Below are 19,426 nucleotides of genomic sequence, written 5' to 3' on the forward strand. Positions count from 1 at the left end.
CACACGGCATGGCACGCGGAGCAGAGCGGAAGCGGTAACGACTTGCATTGGATTGGATACCATTGCGCCGAACGTGCCTGGCCTTCACACGTGGAGAGGCAGGTCCCCCAAGATCGCCATTTTCCCATGTATTTGTTCCTATCCCGATGCGTGCAATGCCGGAGGCCGCCCTTAGATACCCCATTGTTACCAGACGTTGGCTTGCGTTTGATTGTAGCGCGCTAAAGATCCAGTTGAAGCACAATCCAAGCCAGGCCAAGTCACCGAAGGAGAAATGGACGACTGCGTCTGCGCCGCCTGGTACGACAGGTACGCTATGTGATGCACGCAGCCGTGCACTAGATCCTTCCGATCGCTCAACACGTTTAAAAACGGGGCCAAAAAGTGAAACACGACACAGAAAGTTGTTATACGCGTTTTATTTGGACATATAAAGACTAGATTCATTCGCAGAAACAACAAAAACATTTTGCCGCTAAACTTAGCGCGCTGAAGTGATCCGGAACGGCAACAGTGGGGTATCTAGTGGCGGCCTTCTTCGTTGCACGCTTTTCCGAGGTGAGTTTGGAGGACCTGTGGAAAGGCTGTGGCGGAATCCGGCCCAATCCACAATATCGATCATGGCGCCCCCCGGACTTGGACATTGGGAGAGGGTCTTGCCTATGTACAACTCCTTTGCTCTCCCCCATCACTCTCTCTCACCCAGCTTTTCTTCTAGCCTTTCTACTTATGATTTCTACCAGCCAACATGAGAGACATTCTTGAAGTTTCACATTGTACCGTCACCTGACCACCGCCTTTGTAATCTGCTCTCGTCTTTCCTTTGTGTGTTTAGTACAATGTGCAATGTAATCGGCACTAACTTCCTGCCATTGCCCAACTCCCTCTGTAATGCCTCAGGGGCCCCTCAAGATATCGTAAAAATAAAATAACAATTCCCTATTGTAAAACGCAGCGGTGGCACAATGCGCAGCTTGTGAACAAAAAAGTGCGGAAAGAAAAAGTTATCAGAAAGGAAAAAAATCCGTTTGGCACAACTTTATTTTCTCTCTCTCTCTCCTTCTTTGTTCTCTGGAACACCGAGCCAGACACGAACCAAGTCCCCCCAATGGAAGAGCGCGGCCATAAAGGCTAACGAGCATATTTTCGGTGGAAATATAATTAAGGAGTTCCCAAAATGCCCCCGGGTTGTAAAATTAAAGCAGCCACTCGTATTAAAGCCGCTATTTCCTCTCCCTCTTCGATACATTCCAGCTCACTTTTTTTTTTTTTCATCGCGCCCATTAAAGCTCCGATGTAACGGCATACGCGAAAAAGACCGGAAAGGCGCAGCTAACTAATGAACCATTCCATGCATTACAACTTCCAATTTCCTTCTTTTTTCTTTCACTTTGTTGTTTTTCCCCGATGTTTCATAGCTGGCCATCTGGTCGTGCGTGATGAGTGTGATTCAGAAATTCCAGCCTGCGCTAATATCCACACTTTGTCTTAGGTAGGTTTCGCCAATGCTTCTTAGCGTATTACCAAGAATCCTCCCCCTGATATTTAAACGCGTTTTCCTAGAAATTGAGTGTAACGATGTGCAACCACTGTAACGCCCATAACGAGAGCTCAGCGATAATATACAAATGGAAGGACATATCGGAACATCTCATAAAAGCGGGATAGGCAGTGTTTTTAACGCAGCGTTTGTAGTACACTGCAGCTATGGAATTCCATTTAAGGTAACTGATCTTATTTTAATGTGAAAAGTGTAGGGTAAAGAAGGTGCTCGGTACGAATTTACAGCTGCATCTGGTTTTTACGTCGTATCTCCTTGTTCCTCTATGCTCCTTGTCCTTATACCTGCATATTCTTCATCCACACACCTACTAACCTCTCGTCGTACTCATGCATTGCCTTCTGTGTATGCCTATAGATCCATTGTTCTTATACCTGTATGCAACATTTCCATACTTGTATGCACATTGCATGCATTTACAGATATCTATACGCATGTTCCGTCGACGTCAATACGATTCAATTGGAAACACCAAATTAATATTGTGTCATCTCCTTTTTTTTTCTTTTACAAATCCATCAAAATTGTGTCAACTGTAATACATGTAGGCGAAGAAACGTGTGCCCGTAATTGCATGTTGCTCTTCTTTCACGCGCACTTTCTGACGAGCGGTCATCTTTAATTATTTCGTCACGGTTCTTCGGTACAGGGTGGCCAGATCTACTAGGGGCTCTATAGCAGCGTTACACGCTACAATGCTGCCCTGCAGTGGCTCGCATATTTATTCGCACGTTTTTGTCTGCACTCGAATCCCCCTCGTGTTTGCCTTGTTTTGATATCTGGATATATCTGGTCACTATGCCTATGTCGTCAAGTCAACACAAGCGAGGCAGTTAAGTGCCGACGCGAACCCGTCCTACGGCCGATGTATCAGTGACATGGAAAGTTCCATTACCCTCTCCCGAAACTCAACAAATAATCCGTGTAAAAAAAAAAAAGAACTCAAGTATAAACGAGCTGGTAACAAATAAGAAAAAAAAAAAGAACGTAAACAGCTCGTTGCGACTTAATAAGCCGAAACTCCTGTCAACAAAAGAATAAAGAAAACAGCGAACAACCGGGAAGAAACGCACGAGGAATATTTCTCCTCCTTTATCCGGGAGGAAGATAAATAAATAACGACGTCTCTCTTTCCGAACTGTTTGCGCAAAACGATAAAAGACAAAAAGAAAAGCGAAAGTCCTGACCACAGAAACTCTCGGCGGTGATATGTGTTCGTCGAGAAGAAGAAGAAAAAGAAACTCCAATATTCTCGGGAAAGCTCCAATAAACCTTCGCGCACGTGGAATTCGCGCTGGAAAACAAACAAGGCTCGCACGAAGCACGCGATACCACGAAGAGCGAGAAAAGAAAAAAAAAAAAAGGAAAGGAAAACGGAACATTTTTACGAGCACCCCGTAAACCGATAAACATTGGGCTCTGGTTTCATTCCCTTTTTTTTTTCGTGTAGTTTTTTTCTCCATTGCCAGCGTGTGACGTCGTGACTGGACTTTCGATCGGGTCATGTCACGAAAACGCGTGGAAATCGTTACATTATAGGTGGCGCGATTCTATGAATCGTTTGATGAATGACCCCTAATGAATTTCCGACACCTCATTATGTGAGCAAAACATCATCATCAACAACAACAACAAGAGCTTAATTGAATGGGGAGTTTCATCGCAAGGGGGCGATACTCTACCCCATATTGCTGGTGGTGATGTGGGGGATGAAATAATGAGCCCCTTCACAATAAGAATCGAAGTCCTTCGGTGTCCAAAAAGATAAAACTACCTTTGAGGGCATAGCGTTGGTGGGCTGGATTTGGTCAGGGACCAAGCAATTTTGAGAGAGAGAGAGAGAGAGAGAGAGGGGGTGAGAGAGTCCAGCTGATTAAGAGACCCAGAGAGTGTGGTTCGGGAAGGTTGGTAGACCAACATTATCGTGTGTCTGTTTGTTTTTATTTATTTCGTGTTAGCGCCGCGAAGCAACTGTAGCTACGAGCGGCGTACAGATGTGGACAGACTGAGAGAAGACAGCAGGCAGGAGTGGGGCTAGTACGCGACTGGGCCGCCGAAGAGGGGTATACGGATTTAGGTACGGGGTATTTAGGGGTACGGTACCGGATTTCAAAACACAATTCGAGGCTTCGTTTTCGAGCAAATACGAGATAATCTCGGCAGCTGCGCCGAAAAAGTGACCACTTCCATAGCGGCCAAACGCATTGGTCTGACGTCATATTGAAAACACCCTATATAGACAGACATTAAACTGTTGCGCAACACTCCCTTGTGTGTTGTCATCAAGTATAGGGATGATGCGACACCGCCAGGCAGGCAAGTCAGTACATTACCGCCCCCCCTCCACACCCTAGCAACTTCGTGGGGTGTTGTCCTCATTAATTTGATTTGTCCTCATTTAATGACTTTTTAATTACAAAAAAAAAGTTCGGCACAAAGGCAACATCATCTGCTTTTGGTGCGCTGATGCCGTTCAAAACAAACATATCGAGCCAATATAACTGGAGCAAATGAGCCAGGAAATAAAGGTAGACCTGGTGGTATCATATTTGTCGCTAAGCCAGACGAACGCTTCTCTCCTTGAATACGAGGAGAAGGGAAGCATGAGCAGCTGTTATGCTCCCTGTGGCGGGGCAAAGATTTAAAGGGAGACTTCGGAACGCTCTTTGAAAAAAAAAAAAAAAAACTGTTGCACGGCGCTTTGGATGCACATTGGCCCCCAAATACCGGCTACGGGTATGGTTTCCCTCTTACGCGACGTAATATGCGGAAATATAAGCTAATCTAAATCGGAACCACAGTCGGTGCAGAGCCGTTTATTAGGAAAGTTTGGCCATTGGGAGGAGCCTGTCTCAAAGCACGCCATTTGACGTCACACGATGGGCGGCGCCAAGGCCAGTGGCACCATTTTGGATCAGGGCCATCGTATTTTGAAATCTCCCATCCCGCCATTTTGGAGCAAAGGCACAGCCTTGAAATCCGCCCGTGCCCACGTGGCTCGCCTTTCATCCCGGTCAAGCGGGCGGAGCGATGACGGCTCTGACGTCACGGCGGCTCCCCATCGCTGGGCGGCAAAAGGTTACAGAATGGCCAAACTCTTCTCATTAACGGCTCTGAGCTGCTGGAGACGGCAGTGAAAACTTCCCTTTCCCAGAGCGCCCGCACGAAACCGACGCGTGACGTCACCGGGTATGTAGAAGGAGCAGAAGGGCAGATGTAGGCGTGTGGCGCGGCTGTAGTCATGGCGGTTCCGTCATGGGTTCAGGCCATTTACGACCCTGTATCATTTTAGTCTGACTCGGATGAGTGCGACGAAGTATCTTTGGTGCCACCGTTGAACGCGGACATCAACATCCGTGTTGCACGTGTGTTCGCCCCCGTATAACGATCTAGTATTCCTTTAGAGCCTCATCTACGATCTACGTATGTACCTTTAGTAGTTCTTGTAGTTTAGACTTGTGTCTATTATCAAAGAAAGTAGTACCTACAGTACCTTGTATATTCGGGTAGCAGACCATATCCTCCAAACTCCCATTTCCACCGACGTCCCAAATCAACCAAAAGCTCGTTTCCTCCGAAAAAATGTTCGGAGGTTCTGGGCTTTCGGTTGATATGAGCAAGCGGGGTGCAGTGACCCACATCATCCAAATACTCATTTCATCCGAGCGCCCAGAACCACCGAAAGCGGAGCACTTGAAAGCACACGCTTCCCCAATTTTCCAGGGAGACAAGTTATCATTGCTGTGTCGTCATGGGAAGTTTCCCTATAATGAGCACTATAATCAAACGCGTTCCAGGAAGCAGACGTACATTCAGAAAACACGCTATTAACTGGCTTAGAAAAGCTTGCAACCAGTAGGACTGCATGAAAACAACATATAGTCTGAACTGTCAATCTCCTTAGGAGACACCTGAGGTTTGTCTGTTTTTTCACCGTCCCGCTATGTGTAACAGCCGCAGAACATACCATTTCCACCATCCCCCTTCTCTGTTCCTCATGACGCGGACCTTCATGAGCTTCCGAAGATAGCGCTTGTCGCGTCAGCAACCAACATCCATACGAATAAAATTGTTGGTATCACTTCTTGAACACGACCTCATTTATACGTATTTCCTTTCCAAGCTTCACTTCTGAGCTTTAATGGATAGAAATGACATGACAGGTGCCCACCTCGCACCGAGTATCGCGTCGTTTCCACCCACCCATGCTCAGGCTTCTTTAATGTGGGTTTTGTACACCAGCTCTCATTTTTATATCCGTCATATCTGTTACATCTCCAGGATAGAGAATAGACATTTCGGGCACCGGATGAGCAGCAGCCAGGAACCCACGTGCCGACAAGAGTCACGTGACCCTCTTTGGTCAGTTGTAGTCTTGCAGGGAGTACGTCGGATTGCCGCGCACTTCTGAGCCGTGTAGAGCACTGCACGGGCCCGGACCCCGGCCCGGGCCGGGCTGGGCTTGTTATTGGCTGTGTGCTCCGGGCCGGGCCGAGCCCGGGCCGACAAAATACGCCAGCACCACGGGCCGGCCCGGGCCCGGGCCGTTAAAATACGCCACCACCGCGGGCCGGGCCGGGCCGACAAATATGTTCCCGAGAGTCAGGCCCGGCCGGGCCACGCAGCTAATTCCACACATTGGAGATGCATTAGTTCATATCATCATGCGCTTGCGTCATTCCTGTGCATATTTTGCAAAGACAAGCAAAGGGTACTGCATTATGCATATGATTCGACCCTCTAGAACATTCTCCAAGCCACTTTATATTGCTCCTCACTCCTCACATATTTCACAATCACTTTGGCAAAGCTTGGTGAGAGGGATAGGGACTGGGAGAAGCAGTTTGTCGACAGCATGCTCTATCTCCGCAAAATCTTGACAGTGTAACGATAACGCCCCGTGCGTTCTGGATTTAATTTGGTCTCGTGCGGTTACGGTGTTAAACCGCCATCACTTGTATGTTTGTCTTCTCTCCTTATAAATTTACTTATAAATTTGTTTGATAATCGCCAGAAACGCGTACGTCGCGGCTGAAAATACTAGGCCGGGATCTACTCGCCGGGTCACCGGGCCGGGCCGGGCCGGGCTCTATTTGCTTAGACGCCGGGCCGGGCCGGGCTCTAGTCACTGGGTCACCGGGCCGGGCCGGGCCGCATAAAAATATGAAGGTCCGGGCCCGGGTCGGGCCGGGCCATTTTTCGATGCGCCCGGGCCGGGTCGGGCCCGCAAAAGTCGGCCCGTGCAGTGCTCTACCGTGTACTCTTCCTCCTCTCCCGCAAAAACGGGAAAGGCGTGTCCTTTCAAGTATTCCGCTTTCGGTGGTTATGGGCGCTCGGATGAAAAGAGCATTTGGGGGATGTGGGTCACTGCGATCCGCGTGCTCATATCAACCGAAAACCCAGAACCTCCGAACATTTTTTCGGAGGAAACGAGCTTTTGGTTGATTTGGGACGTCGGTGGAAATGGGCATTTGGAGGATATGAGGCCTAACCGTATATTCGTACCTCTTTGGAGTCTTTCTTTCTTTTTTTTTTTTTTTTTTTTTTTTTTTACGCACGCGCCACGTTGAGGAACACCCGGGAAGAACGTATATAGGAACCAGCGTGGCTCTGCAACACTTTTCATTCTTGGAAGATAAATAGCGCGTGCATCAGACGTGCTCTGATGTCGAGAAATGTCCGGAACATATTCGACTCCCTGTCGAAATATTCCACTCGCTCCAGTCTTTCGGAGCGCTGCCTTCCACTCAGTGCGACGCACTCTTCTCTTTTCTTTTAATTCTGCGTTAGCGCCGCGACGCAACTGTGGCTATGAGCGGCGTGGACAGATGGAGAGAGGACAACAGGAACGAGTGGGGGACAGGGGGGGTTAGTATGCGTCCTGGGACGATTTCAGGGGCAACTGTGCCGACATTCGTCAGGAAAGTCTTTGAAAAACCCAGGCAAAAACCTCAGACAGCACAGTCGGTGACAGGATTCGAACCCGTGTCATCTTCCCGGACTCGGCGTGGAGAGCGACGCACTTTTGATCTCTCGGGAAGCGAAAATAAGCAACATCCCACGTAGAAATCGACTTGTTGCCGCAAGATTTGATGAAACACCTCGCAACACCTCTCTCATCACTCGATCGCTGTTGCGCAAAAAACGAGAAAATTACGAGGCGTTGAAATCACAAAAGCACAGATGAAGCGGACGCATACCCAGTGACGGAGGGCCGCCCAGTGTTGCTTGCAACACGTTCTGAGCCGCCGCTCCTCACATTTCAAAGATCATTTTTTTGTGACGTCTGCCCCGTTTTCAGCCGAGATATTCCGTAACTGCGTTCGAAACATGTCAATGATAGTACGTAAGAGTAACAGAAACCTGCAACCGATTTTGTTCCGAAGTCCCCTTTAACTTGCAGAAACAAAACAAGAACGAGGATATTGCATGGGGCTTATACGGGGAGCGTATGCAAATGCAACACCCACCCTACGAGTTTGCACTTTCGAGATATACCCTGTTACCTGGCTCTGACATAGTGATTTCTTGGAAAAGCCTATAGAGATAAAGCTCCTTTACCCAGGAATTCCCTCCGCGTTCGTTGAGCAGGTAAGAGACAAACGAAGGGTCACGACTTAAACTCGCATGTGCTGCTTTTTATGAGCTTTTTATGTGGATTTTTTTAATTTTCTCTCGCTTTGTGATAGCGAATGAAATACTTTATTTTTGTCGTGCTGCGAGAAGGAAAGAATTTTATTTTATTAGACAACCCCGGACCCCGATACAAGAGCAAATCAATAAACGCACGTGCTACCTTTGTTCTTCTCTTATTTCTGCATTAAACATTTTCCTCCGCGCAGCGATCACTGTGGCAAAACGTTCTTCTCTCTTGCATTTAAAGGGAGACTCCGTGACAATACGAAACTATATAATAATGGCTGCGTAAATTATTAAGGTATTAAAGGGGCAATAAACAGGTATACAAGGCGCACTTTTTTTTAATGTATCGTGATACGTCACCGACGATGAACGTTTTCAAAAAATTGTTGTCGCAAAAAAGTAAATAATGACGCCAAACCGACTGAATATTCACTGCACTCTTTCGCCCTTATGCTCCGCCCTGCGATCTCCTGGCGACAATAGCGACACGTCATTTTGACGTCGCGCATCATCAGCCATTTAGAATGTGGGACGCCTATACATCAATTTTGTTGTAATATCGAGAGGTGAGGTCAACTCTAAACACATTCCCACTTGTCAAATCCAAGAGAGCCAGTTCAAACCGTACCAAAAACCCTCAATATTATATTGCACGTGCGCACTATGTTTCCGGTGCTGTATTGCTCCGCGAGGTCACCGCGATGTCCCCACAACCGGTTCCCTCGCGAGCTGCAGCTTGTCTCAGTGGGGTCCGTCATTGGCTAGGAGAGCGAAAACTCCCCCACTTCCAGCGCCTAGAATTCGGTGTTGCTATACGCTGGAATATAATGACGTGACTCGGTTCCAAGGATAAGGAGAGACTCGCGCGGATTATGCTCTTTGAATGGCATTGTTTCGTGTTAAAGACGCTCGCTAGAAGCAAAAGAATTTCATATTTGGATATCGTGAGCTATGTTCTTTCATTGGGCATAATAACTGGAGAATGTTCCTCGACCTGTTTTGTGCCCCTTTAAGGTAAATTAAGGTATCTGTCCCTTCTATGTTGTTCCAGCCTCAGAACATCAGTTTCTCTCTTGTTCAAACAGGTGCCGCTTGCGTCGATTTCCGTCGTATGAATGTGTGTATGAGTGAGCAAAAAATGTAAGAGTGAAAGGAGAGTGCGTGAGAGTGAGTGGCTAGTTTGTCGTCCCTTCAGATGACGCACCCCGAAAGTCGCTGGAGAGCCGTGTTAGCTTAGCTCAATTGGTAGAGCCCTAGACCGGTAATCCCTACGTTCGATCCCTACAGCTGGCTAACCGTTTCAGTGGCTTTCGTCTTTCATCGTTGATTTCTTAGGCAATTTGAGGCCTTGTTTGTATCTGTCCCTTCTATGTTGTTCCAGCCTCAGAACATCAGTTTCTCTCTTGCGTAAATACGTTAGATACATTCTTCCGAAACGAGAAATAAACTTGGTTTGCAGTCGGGGACTCGTTATAGTTACGGAAAGAGAGCTGGGAAGGTCAAAACGAAACCGAAACTTCTGAAGGTTCCCTCTACCATCTCCTGTGACATCATCGGTACCCTCATGTGGACCGCCGGCTGTTTTTCGGGCACGCGCTTTGTAGCTTCTTCCTGCCACATGGATGACCAGTCATCTGCTTGCCGGATTTCGTTCTAAAACATTCGCCAGCGGCAAAAAACAAAAACCTACAGAAAGCCGTACTATAGCCGTCCACGAGGAATACCGGTGAGATGAAGCCCAGAGTTGCTGGACTGCTTTTGCCGTAGGGGAGCGCCTAACGCCATTCAAAGGAAAAATATTCCTTTTCGAATTATCTGTGCCAATTGGGAATGAGAAATTGTATTCGCCGAAATATCATACGGTACGGATTGATGTCTTCAAGTGTTACCTCAACACTGTTACCTTAACACGTTTTTGGTGAGCAGTTACGCTTTAAAGGAGAAACGATGTGTCATTTAACGTGGCTCGAAACCCTGTCTCATTCGTCAAGCTGTCCCATCATGAGTCACTACGCAAAATATTGTCGCTATGTGCGGTGTATTGTCATCGCGCAAACAAATTTACAAAAACGCAGTCGTGTGACGTCGAGAAGTTCCCGCGCCTTTCTTGTTTTGTTACAGTAGAGCGTCTACGCCCTCTTGTGCAGCGCTGGGCTACGTCACGAGTCACATGGCAGGGGAATAGGCTACGTCACGAAGTTACCCTCCTCCTCCTCCTCTGGAAGGTGCGCGTCACAGATCCCGCACGCGCGCGATGCAGCATGAACCACTGAGTGTTTCTCGGTGCCTAACGCCTTCCCCCTTTTCCTTTATGCTTTCTTCTGCTTGACCCATTCTGCCTCTTTCCCGTTATATTTTTTTTCTCTCTCGTTTTTTTTTCCTGCCTCGACTGTTCCACCCACAAAAGCGTTTTGGAGTAACCAGTCCTGACTGGGTCGGGACTAGCCTCTCCAAAGTTATATTTCATATCCAATCCGGTTCATAGTAGAATGTTCCAAAGACGCAGTCAGCTTCTTTTTAAAACTCTTCTGTTATGGTTAACACGCGCACCACATTTACATGTATGTGGTGGTGCGTGCGATTTATATGGTGATTATATATATATAGAACAAATAGGTTAATATATCAGACGGCTACGAAGTTGAATAAAAGTGAAATAATAAGACTTGGACTACAGATTACAGGAACGTTAACAACAACTAATTTATTTAATGGGCAATTTAACACATAGATTAAAAAAGAATGGTCGACGTTTCGACAGTGGTACTGTCTTCGTCAGGACAAACTGTCCTGACCTGTCCTGACCTGACCTGTCCTGTCCTGACCAAACTTGTCCTGACGAAGACAGTGCCACTGTCGAAACGTCGACCCTTCTTTTTTAATCTATGTGTTAAATTGCCCATTAAATAAATTAGTTTTTGTTAACGTTCCTGTAATCTGTAGTCCAAGTCTTATTATTTCACTTACATTATATATATATATATATAAAGCAACTATTTCAGAAGCGTACCTCGTCTATCACACACTATTTCCTCCGTTTATATAAGGTGTAACACAACACACGCTTGGGTAATTTTTAGCGCGTGCACTTTCCATATAGCCCTGCAAAGCGGATGAACTTCCGAGAAAGAGACGTCAGTTTGGAAATCTGCTTGCAGCGTTCGTCAGCCGGCTAGTTGAGCTGCTTCCAAAGAGATACAAGACGGCCCTATAACGTTACACGTTTAGTAGTTGCATCAAATTCCTTTTTGTGTTCTGTCTGTATACGTTACGAACATGCAATCCCATTTTTTTTTCTTTCCTTCTTTTCTTTCCCACATCACCATTATGCAATCCTCGCCAATTATAGACACGAGCGCAACATGTTGTAACATTTCTCCGCGTAAAAAAAAGTAATAACGGTGTCCTGATGTTACATGTACGGTTACGCGCCTATAGCTTCGCGTAGTTATTTTATTGCTGCGCTCAGATAATATTCGTATCAGATGCGCGTACAGATTGCTACTAAATAGCGTATGTGATTAGAGTTTCGTAAGAAATCAGGCGTAACCCGAATTGGTCCGAAAATGATTCGAGGTGAATAAACGGGATGAATCGTGTTTCCTAGGCGAAGAAGTCACAAAAAGGTGTAATGCTCGCTCTTGCGTTAAAATATAGGCATATACACCAGGGAAAGCGATCGCTCAATTTCCGGAGAACGCTGCTTTTGGTTACTATCGGGCAAGACACAAAGTATTCTCGAGGGTTGGCGCTAAACAATGGGGACAAGGTTGCATTGATTCATTTTCGAGGCAACGAACCATAGCAACGAGCGAAGCCCCGAGATCAATATTTGGGCCACTCCAACAGGTGCAAGTGAGAACAGAGAATGGAGCTTCGCACCTTGCCGCGAGAAATAGGATCGATGTTTTTTGCTCACCACGATATTTTGAAATGTTTATCGCTTATTATATTATATAAATTTCAATTTTTTATTTATGTGTCACGGAAGAAGAGTCTGAATCGCGTCTTGTACTCTCCTGCACACCTAAATGAACATTTTAGCAGCATTTATTTTACCTCTTTACAGGTAAAATAATTCACCGATGAGACTAGCTCTTCGATCACCGATCATTCTTTGTGCTCTCATTATGTCATCGTTAACCCCACGCACCCCTAGTGGTCTGCGCTACTTTAGCGGTGCAAGTGAGCTCGAGTAGACGGTTTCACACTTGTGGAGCCACATTCTCCATATTATTTTGAACTCAAATCCAATCCAATCCAAGCGTGCACGACAATCAGCTTCAATAGACCTCTCCCTGTTTGTAAACGAATGACGTCATAGTGTTCGACAGCGCCACCAATTTGGTAGAGTTGAACTACGGTCGAAGCTAGGGGGCGAACCAGGCCGCGCCCGAAAGCCACGGTCTTGAGGGGATTACCTTCGACTAGGGGGCGACCTTCGGACCTTCTTTTCTTTCAATAGGAGGCAGCGAGCAAGTGCCCATTCGTGAAACCCAGCCCTCCCTACTCCGATTTGTTTCGGTTTCAGTCTGTCTACAACGTCATGATGACGTTTCTCAGGTAGAGGTGTACACGAAAAAAAAAAAAAAATACTGGTTCCTACATACGGTGGTGATAATACTGTTCTTAGTTAGCTATTTCCCTGTCGACTGCGGTAGTGTGTCTCTTGGTAACGAATCCTGCTTCCTGAGCAGACTTCACAAGAGATTTCACCACTGAGCATCTGCGAACGACACCCCGACAGCAGAACGGGTGCCGAGATTCGAAACTGGCCACGCACGCAAGTTATACTTCAAACGCACCCGAAAAGAATGCAGACGCCAGCTATACTGATCTTCCCGAAATCATCTTCCGAAATCATCTGCCTCATCATCCCCATATCATCGTCATCATGTATCTCTCTCTCTGTCTGCCTCATCTTCACCACCTCAAACGGCCACAATCGCACCAACAGTTCCTACGAAAAGACGTCAAGCGAGAGATAAAAGTATGTGCCAAGAAACACGGATGGGTAAAAGTGACGGCGGCCCCCATCGAGACACAGACAGTAATAATTCCAGTCGTCCGAGATTCCTAGAAGGCTTTTTTTTTTTTCCTCTCCACGTTCCATCGCCTTGCTCAACCCTTTCAGTTCGGAGAACACACGCAACCAGTCGCACTCATCAAAAAAAGAAAAAGAAAAAAGAAACAACAACAGGTTAGACTATACTAACCGTCCTCTCTCAATATATTATTGCTTCTACGTAGTTTGAGGTGGACGGGGTCTCTCTCTCTCTCTCTCTCAAAGGGCTGCTTCTTTTCTGCTTTTCTTTTTTAAATTGCGCTCTCGTCAACACCCTTTTTTTTTTTTTTCGGATGTGCATACATGAGCAGACCCGGAAGTTTTGTTGTAGATGTATTATTGTGACGACGTTCTTGTGTGTTCGGAGACGGAGGGAAATAAAAGGGGATAAAGAAGAGAGGGAAGCGATCCATCTTGTCGAGTGGAAAGAGTGAAAATGACGGAAGGAGGGAAGATTCGACAAATGGTAACGTTTTTTTTATTTCCTTCTTGTGACGATGTATTATATTATATAATACGTGAGAGGATGAAAGGAAACCCACGGGATACTTCTTTGACATGTTGTAGAAGAATGTATAAGAGCTAAATACTAGAGAGGCGTTCGTGGTGAGTGCCTTTCGAAAACTGTCAGGGCACTGGGGGCTCAAAGCCGGACGCTGTATCTTAATCAATAAATCTATAAATCGGGGTGGCGGAGTACATGCCTCTTGCTATTGTGCCAATGTAAAATGTCATTTCGTCTTACAGAGGTCAAGTCCTTGACTCTTCTACTCTGGATTCCACAGTCATATGCTGCTGTGTTGCACCGATTCACGCTCACATATACTGCGCTTATCGTTAACTTCCGATAGCTTTCCTTGGGCACTGGACCCCACGGTATACACATACAGTCAACCCTCGATTTATGAACACCGTCGGTTCCCCGAAAAATCGTTCATAAATCGAGGGATTCATAAATCGAAAATTCCGTTAAGTGAGTACTATCGAGCAAATGGAACAGTATTTCCGAGTTGATATTGCGTTTATAATGCAATATATTGTGTATTTTGCTTTGGACCATGCCTTCTCCTGTATCAGTCTCACAAAACACAGATGTTAGCGCATTCACACTCTGTTTATTATGCAATACTAAATAGTTTAATTTTGCTTTGGACCATGCCTTCCGCTGTGTCAATTGAGGTCAGGAACACTTCTGCAAAAACCCGTTTGTTGTTCGGATTTTGAGGGGTTAAGAATAGGGTTGCCACTTTTCGTAGTGAAAAATACCGGCTGAGGGAAAGAAGGTGGAATAGAGGGAAAGGAGGAAAGGCTCGCGGGAAAGGGAAGTGGGTGAGGGGCGGAAGAGGAGCTCAAAAAAATACAAGGAAACGTGTTCCTGTGTGTAGTAATAATAATAATAATAATAATGAGTAACTAATGAAACAACTAGTGACCGCGGGGTTGGGTCTGTGCTCCAGATTTATTCAAGCTGTAGTGGAATGTTGAAGGGAAAAGCCCCTATGAAAGGTCTTGAGCCACAAATACCGGCAAAAGGTTGCTGGTATACCGGCAACTGGCAGAGCGAGAAAATAACCGGCCGTGCCGGTATAATACCGGCCTGGTGGCAACCCTAGTTAAGAACCGAGGGTGAAATACCTCGAAAACGTTTTGTCTGTTCACGCGTCATTCATAAGACCACGAATAATCCCTTTGAAGGTTTTTGTTGGCCTCGGAACGATCCGTTCATAAATTGAGGGCAAAAACGCTGGGCAACTCCTAGTTGGTTCCCAGAAATTCCATTCATTATTCGAATATCGAGGTTCATAAAACGAGGGAAAAATGCGTGTAAAAAGTTTGGTTCCTCGTGCTAGTGCTCATAAAACGAGGGAATTCATAAATCGAAGGTTCATAAATCGAAGGTTGACTGTACATGACAATAACGTAATGATCATAGCGGCCTCCGTCAGCTGACGGAGAGACGACGGCCTGCTAGTGCTCGGATCAGAATAAAGCTCTGAGAACCAGCTATTGTTAAAAGTCAAGTAGAGTGCAAGAAAACAGCAGCAGATTGAAGACACGTGTTCGCGTGTGAAGCTCAAGGTTTTCTTGCACAATGAAATCTTCACAAGCTATCCGGCATTCTCTTACTTGTCAATCAGAGTGCCAGAGCTACATAATAAATATGCCGTCTTTTGTCTGCAAAACTGTCTTCCCCTAATGTGCTATAACGCAAAAGGGGCGTTCACGTGAGCGAGAATTTGATGTTGCATCTTCTGCGTATTCCCAACACAAGTGATGATGATGATGATGATTGCAGTGTTTATGACGCACGACCAACTAAGGCTATATGCGCCAAAACAGTGATATGTGTGGCAAGATAAAACTGTAACAGTTCAATTAAAACCAAATCATCTCAGAATTTCAAGTGTAAACCACAGTAAAAAGGAAAGTCATACACTTATAAAAACATTTAAATAGCCGATAGCTCTATACAAAAAAAACTTGAAAGTTCTCATGTAGGGTCCATCACCAAGCCCCAAAGGCTGGGTGAAAACAAAAGGCACTTGATATCGATAAAATTCTTTAAAATGACGACGGCGCTGATTTTCCTGTAGTGGAAATGTGATTAGAATGCGAACCACAGAGTTCCAACAAAAGTCCCGGTCAAAGTATCGCGTTACTTTTTTTAGTAACGGTAGCTGTACATTGTTACTTAAAAAAAAAAGTATCGATATCGGTATTTCGATACTTTTTACTCAAGCAACGAGTCTCGGTATCGCGATACCATATTTCGGTAACGGGTATATACAACACCGGTAATGCCCCACACGTAGAAGGCAAGGCAAGTTGTATACCAAGTCACCCGATTATGCTCGCGGACGGTTCAAACCTTGGAGGTTCTGTGACGTTTGTCGCCAAACCTTGGAGGTTGTTGTTGGTGAGTCACGGAAGGGAACTCATCAAGTGCCGCAATCTCTTCGCAGAGATGAAAACAACGCACGTCCCTGCTGAACGAACCAAAATAGCGGGTAAGTTTGGGACGTGAGTCCTCAAAGTGGCTCTCAGAGAACGACAAACACAAAAAAGACAAAATGTAGCGAGGTATTTTTGCGGGTATGTCGCCCCAAGTCGCCAATTTCTTTTTGAAATGTGTTTTATCCTGTGGTAGTGCGCTTCACGAATGTTTTTTCTCTCTCTCTCTCTCTCTCTTTCACTGATGAGTCGTGTTTTCCTTTTCCTCTTCTTCATTCTCGGAGTGTATTTCTGAAAAACCGATCGTTGGTGGTAACCAAGGTCGTGCTGAAGACTGGGAGGTGGTGGGTTCGAATCCTACCGCCAGCTGTGCTGTCTGAGGTTTTCCCTGGGTTTTCCGAAGACTTTTCAGACGAATGTCGGCACAGTTCCCCCTGAAGTCGGCCCAGGACGCATACTAACCCCCTGTCCCCCACTCCTTCCTGCTATCCTCTCTCCGTCAGTCCACGTCTGTACGTCGCTCATAGCCACAGTTGCTTCGCGGCGCTAACACCCAATTTAAAAAAATTCTGAAAAAAACTCCCTTCAGTACCCCTACTTCCTACGCAGACTCGATGAGGTGCTACGGCGATGAGCTGTCGATACACCGACAACGCAAGACGTACTGCCAAGGATGTGTTCCTTCCTGGTGCAACACTTTGTCTTTCCATACGCATCCACCCCCATAAAACATCGAATGCAATCAAACCCGCGAGAAGCCACACTCCTTCCAGAGCGAAGGCAGTCCGAGGAACTCGAGTAAGTATTTCACGGGCCCATTCATCCTTCAACTAGGCCTAAATCACGGCAACGCGTCACCAACTCCGAGCAGACGACATCCTTCTTTCTTTCGAGACCACAACTGATACGGAAAGAGAAACTGCTTTCGAGGCTCGGATTCTGTTTCACGAGGGGCCTCGCAGTCAGACGGAGGGGGAAGACCCCGTGTATAGATAAGAACTTGGGCAGTTGCGTCACGTGCGTTTGGATAAGACGTTGAGACCATTCACCCGTATATATAAACCTCGCGTATAGACGCCGAAATTCCGATAAGCAGACACTTATACGTTTCGGGAATGACGGTTGATAATATAGACAACTGCGACCGACGCTATCCAAGCAGCAGAATGTAATGGAAGCTGGCATGTGCGAATAATTATTGTAAAACCGAAGTAAACATACAAAGCAAATAGTCGTATAACCACCAGACACCCATGCGGCACATTTCCGAACAACGATACACGATATATTCGTAAGGATCAGAATATGAAATAATGATTTACCTACAATTATTTGTTTATTTTTTGCTTCCTCTATCACATCACATCACATAATGTGAAGTATAGCGCTTACTTTGTTTTATTCCCTCTCATCCTGTGCCGTTCTCGGACTTATCGTATCGGCGTAGTCGTAAGTGCCCTCCGCTCCGACTCCGTATCGGATACCGTAAAATCGGTATCATAATACTAATACGTAATACTTCGAATCTGATTTGTATTTATGTATTCTTTCTGTATTTATAATACATAATACTAATGCTTGTGTATATTACACGAGTAATATTAGTAATACATTGGTGCATAACTTGGGGAGAAAGAAAGCAGAAATATATACAATTTGCATTACTTATCGAGGCAGTCATTCTCCAATCACGTTTTATTTAAGGTGCTTACATTTTCAGTATGTTCTCAAGGGGGTAGTCCTAGTGCATGGCCTTTCCGAATGATGAGATATTGATAACCGCTGATAATTGATCACAGTGAACAGCCTGCTCTCAGTGTGGCAGACTCTTGATTTCGTCCAGTCTGAACGATAAGATGTGGACCGTTCAAAAGTGCGTGATTATCCCTAGTTCGACTGCGTACAAGGGTGACTGGACTGGACGCACTCTGTCCTATGACAAAGGGCTTGCAATGGGATGACTCATCCTTACGGAGGCTGAAATGGACAGAATGTGGGGAAGCCTCCAGTAACCTCTGGCCCCCGAGGTCGCCCCCTTGGGGATAATTTGGGGCAGAGGAATGATAGGGGCCTTGTTCATGTCCAAATGTTTGTGGGACGCGAAAAATTACTGATAAAATGCACCGGTGCCACTCAGCCTGTCGCACTGACGACCTCTGGGAAAGTATTACACCTTCAAAAGTATTATAACACGCATGTAATACCTCGATTTTGTGTATTACAAAACAGATACAAAAACGTTTCGAAAATGACTATTATAATATATAAAAATACTGAAAAGTATTACAGTAATAGTATTATAATACAAAGTATGTAACTGCCCTATTACTAACCCTATTACTGCCCACCCCTGCAACCAGATATCAGCAAACTGATGTCAGCCACTCCAGCGGAATCTAAGAATGCGGCCTGTGCAGTGTCTAGTGTGTGGAGTACGTGATCAGATGAGAAATGTATGCTGCGTGTTGGGTACTCAGTGGGGTACCGGACTGAGACAATCATTTATGTAACCATTCGGATGGAGAAACACTGCGACAGGGCAGTGTTGTAATGCGAGAGTGAGACAGTACTTTATACTGCGGAAAGGAGGAGGAGTGTCGTTGGGAGGAACCCAAGAGGTCTGCCTGCCTGATTAGGCGGCATGTTTCTCGGGAAGGGAAAGGTGGTGGAGAGGAGAAAGGGTGAAGTGGAAGACCGAGCGGAATCCGCTCGGGGGGAGGATAGCTGCGTCCATGGGCCGACTTCGGGGAACTGTGCCGGCATACGCCTATTACACATCTGAGGGAAACCCAGGAAAAACCCCAGACGGCACAGCCGGCCCGCGGATTCGAACCGCGGACCTCCCAGTCTCCAAGCGCACGCGTTACCGCTGCGCCACCGGAGCTGGTAACTGCGGAAAAAAACGCAGATTTTCAGCATTTTAGTTCGGAATTCGGATTCTTTTGCTGCAGAAAGTGGGAATAAGGAAAGGGAATTTCCAGATCACCATTTACACCTGTTTTTCGATTGATTTTTGTGGGCTGAACTTGGCTGCAGTGCTATGCCAAGACAACCCGTGACAGTGGCGAGGCTAGCCTCGTTCACACCGCCGCATTACAAAAATAGCGTTAATATCGCAGATTCCAATGGAACCCGTATCAGATATTAAGCTGATAAGAGCAGAAACTACAGATGATCTTAGCCAAAAGGCCGAGAAGCGATACTAT

At 46.1% G+C, this 19,426-nt stretch overlaps 1 protein-coding gene and 1 non-coding gene across 4 annotated transcripts in view; both read right to left on the reverse strand.

The window, feature by feature from the left end:
• LOC135391904 (chaoptin-like) overlaps nt 1-19,426 on the reverse strand; it is a 355,781-nt gene that overhangs the window by 244,376 nt on the left and 91,979 nt on the right. The gene's annotated exons all lie outside the window — the stretch shown is intronic.
• Nucleotides 19,231-19,421, reverse strand: LOC135393610 (U2 spliceosomal RNA). The gene has a single exon (XR_010422706.1). It is a non-coding gene; the product is annotated as a U2 spliceosomal RNA (small nuclear RNA).

The sequence above is a fragment of the Ornithodoros turicata genome, chromosome 4 (assembly GCF_037126465.1).
Source record: "Ornithodoros turicata isolate Travis chromosome 4, ASM3712646v1, whole genome shotgun sequence".
Classification (NCBI taxonomy): Eukaryota; Metazoa; Arthropoda; class Arachnida; order Ixodida; family Argasidae; genus Ornithodoros; species Ornithodoros turicata.